At 41.7% G+C, this 3,564-nt stretch overlaps 2 long non-coding RNA genes across 2 annotated transcripts in view; one reads left to right on the forward strand and one right to left on the reverse strand.

Moving 5' to 3' along the window:
- Positions 1-617, reverse strand: part of LOC116700970 (uncharacterized) — a 17,893-nt gene extending 17,276 nt beyond the window's left edge. Inside the window, exon 1 of the long non-coding RNA XR_004334782.1 lies at positions 607-617. This is a non-coding gene — a long non-coding RNA (uncharacterized LOC116700970). The remainder of the gene's footprint in view (positions 1-606) is intronic.
- Positions 1-3,564, forward strand: part of LOC116700969 (uncharacterized) — a 16,470-nt gene that overhangs the window by 11,013 nt on the left and 1,893 nt on the right. The window contains exons 2-3 of the long non-coding RNA XR_004334781.1: positions 1,191-1,202; positions 1,869-1,875. This is a non-coding gene — a long non-coding RNA (uncharacterized LOC116700969). The remainder of the gene's footprint in view (positions 1-1,190; positions 1,203-1,868; positions 1,876-3,564) is intronic.

The raw sequence follows: 3,564 nt of genomic DNA on the forward strand, positions 1-3,564 counted from the left end.
AGCACCTTCTTGTTGTGAGGCAGAAGTGCTAAACACTTAGCCACCGTGCTGCCCAATTGAATCAAAGTAGTCTATGGTATAGTTAGTTTCCACAGCTGATAAAATGTAAGGATATTACGTGTAGCAAGACTAAACAATAATTCCCAACATGTTGGCAACTAACAGATAGTTTCTCGGGTACATTGCTCATTGCATCTGCTGTCAGCACTGACAGGACACAGATGTCTCTAGCCTACCATCGTCTCTGGTTCTGGCTCGGACCACGGGAACAGTGGCGGGACAGCACGCTTAGACACAGCGTAAAAACTGCCAATCAGATTAATTCATTTACCGGTTATATCGAAGGTTTTCGGAATGCCGTTCCGGATTTTCCAGATCTACTTCAACCCCTGGTCATAAGTGACGATTGAGAGGGATTATTTTTGTATTAGTCTATACATTGTTTTTAAGATAACACTGCATATTATACCTTTAATACTATCTATTTCTGCTCAAGGATGTTTGTTTCTGCTAGCCATCCTCAACGGTCCTGCTGATCGATCCCCGATTTCTCAAACTACAGAGCAGCCCCAGGCCCAAATCATAGAGTGCGTGTGCACTAATCACAATCATTTAAATTCATTTGCATTAACTCCTTCTTATGGAGTTAATATTGACTGCCCTATCAAAAAAAAATACATATACTACATATTTGTTTCATACATATATAGATATGTGAATTCCTGGCTATGCCACAGCTTGGTATATTGTGTTCAAAGTATTGCCCCCTCAGTACCGGTTTGTGTATGCATTTCTATTGTCTGCTGTAATGACAACATACAGCATTCACAACAAAGAAATGTATAAGTGAGGTGTGAATATTTACCCCTGGGACACCAGTAGGTTAATCGAGAGAGAGGGGAAAAGGAAAGAAATTACAAAATATGTATAACATACTGTATATCTCAGGAAAACAAATATATGTGCAAATAAAACGTGTAAATATGTCACTTTTAATGTGTGGGAGGCTGAGTTTGGATTCAATCCCTTGTACTACTAAAAAAACATTTGGCAGGGTCTGTTAAGGAGATTAACACTTTATTAGTGGTGTTAATATTTACTGTAAGAAGAAGGTGGAAAGGAAGGATTCAGATTAACTCTTTGACAGTGTGATTTTAACTTTGAAATGTCTGATTTGTAGTGGGACTGAGAGGGAGAGAGAAGTCAAAAGGACAAGAGAAGACTGGCTGGGCTGAAAATGCTCGCACTCTGTACGTTACTGGTCCAGCGACAAAGCGGCAGAAAGCCAGCACAATTATTAGTTCCAGAGGAGCAGTGTGTTTAAGACCGATAAGCAGTGCTTTGGGTGAGGAGGAGTCAGCAGATGAGTGTAGCTGCTTCTTATCTAAGCAGAGCAGAGGGAAAGGAGCACACTACTGTTAAAACTTTGAGAGAGAGGTGAGAGGGAAGGAGGGGATGCTGCAAGTAGCAAATGATAAAACCAAAAGATCTGCATCTGCCGCACATATTCCTGCAAATACTGCTTTTAATTTGAGTCGGTATTTCTGGGTTTGGCCTTTTAAAGTAAATGTGCTCATGCAGCCAACAGTTTTCATCAGCAGCTGTATTCCCAAGAGAATACACACAACTATACACACACACATACACACACACACACACATGCAAGTCAGTACCGCAGAAGAAAATCTGACAATTGTGAGCAAACGGCGGCGGTTCTGGTTCTCACATAAGTTAGCATCATCAACACACGCCACAATCATTATTCATGGTGCATTGCAGTTGCAGCGCTGCTCATGATGCAGTGCATGTCAGGATGCGCTTGTCAAGTAAGCCTGACCACCGTATGATGTGAGGAAGAGGAACATGAGAGGGAAAGTGGCTGTTGGGAAATTGGTTTGAGCTGCATGTTAAGATGATTTTCAAAGAAGCCGAGCAACAACTATGTCAGACTGAAACGGCTGATTGGACTGATAATAGCTTTCAGTTTTTTCAAAGTTTTATTTTGATTATGAGATGAAAATAATTCAGAAATGCCGGTGATTTTAAACACATTTAGAGCTTAAACCCTCAACTCTGGATCGGTAATTTAATTGTGTAGTGATTTATTAATTTTTGACAGAACTTCTTTCTTCTGTTCCTAGTACTGAAAGCATCAGAGTTTTGCACATCACAGAGGACATCATTGCTGTGAACTGTGGTTGCAAAAGAAAGTACTTTTTGGTGGATGGTGGACATGACATTAGCTCAATTTAAAAATCAAACTAGACTTTTTGGGAAATTCAAATAATGAATTCAGTGGAAAAGACATTAGTCCTACATTACAAAATCCACTAATTTATTCCATTGCAAAGAATCTCCTCTCTTTTTTTTAACATTGTCCCTAGAAAGTAAAAGTAATACATCTTTAAAACTGTACAAACATCTGACAGACGCTTTTGTCAAGAGCTACTCACAATAAGTGAATTCATCCTCATCTATCTTTTATCTGACTCAGGTTTGTCTATCTAAGAATCTGTGGCCCCGACCACGGCTCTGAAATACCACTAGCCTAACCCCGACTTCACTGGGCTGCGTTCCGGCAGAGCCGTGGTTTTGTCATCCTTCTGCCACGTGTCATACCACACCGGGTTCATCTCAGAAACGGAGCATCTTCCTTGCCTCAAGTACTTCAAAGAACAATCACATTTGTATTAGCTAGTATCCACTTTCACTCCAGGTACTCCTGTAATTAAACTCTTTGCCTTCTCTTTTCTGGTGTTGTCCTCGTAAAAACGATTTCTGCTGTTTATTATATTTTCCACTTTCAAGATGAATCTCTCCTTGTCTGTGTTGTTGCAGAGGAGATATACGTATATACGACATTGGGGGATGCCTTTTGGTAAATTGACTGGATGCTCTCGCAGTATTACTTCCTGCAGGGCTGTCCAAATGCCTCTGGCGCAGACGTGCAGACGTGCCCGGGGCAAAAAAGCAATGCATTGATAAATTTATCGCGCTGTTTCTGAAGCGGCGGACAGATTTTTTAATTGTGACTTTATCTCTGAGTCTCACCCCTGTCAGTGTCATCTTTGAGCTATCATTTTTTCTAAACTATAAAGTAACTGGGAGGTGGGGTTGAAACCACTCACTCTCACTCCCATCGACTTTGGTGTTGTTATTGACGCTAAAAGTCTCCTTTAGCGTCATATCCAAATGCGTTTTATTTAAACAGGCTTGGTCGGGACTATTGGCGTCACTTTTGACGCAGTTAGGTTAAGCTCGTGGGTGGGCTGATAAAAGATATGTTTCCGTGACACGCAGGACAAGAATGGGACAGTTGGGTTTAGGAAACGTGATAGGCGGGACACAAGCCCTGGTCTACTGTGTCGTTTGACCCATCTACAAGCCCATCCCATTTCAGCCAGTCATACTACTCGCTACCGTCGTCACGGTTAATACTTCGTCGTCTTTACACGCCCGGTAGCTGCTGTTCTGCCCGGTGCGTTCTACAGACATGTTGAAGGGTGCTTTTTGCATTGTATCTGACACTGACAGCCACTGCCCAGGCATCCGTATTTCACGATT

This window comes from Etheostoma spectabile, chromosome 13 (assembly GCF_008692095.1).
Source record: "Etheostoma spectabile isolate EspeVRDwgs_2016 chromosome 13, UIUC_Espe_1.0, whole genome shotgun sequence".
Lineage (NCBI taxonomy): Eukaryota > Metazoa > Chordata > Actinopteri > Perciformes > Percidae > Etheostoma > Etheostoma spectabile.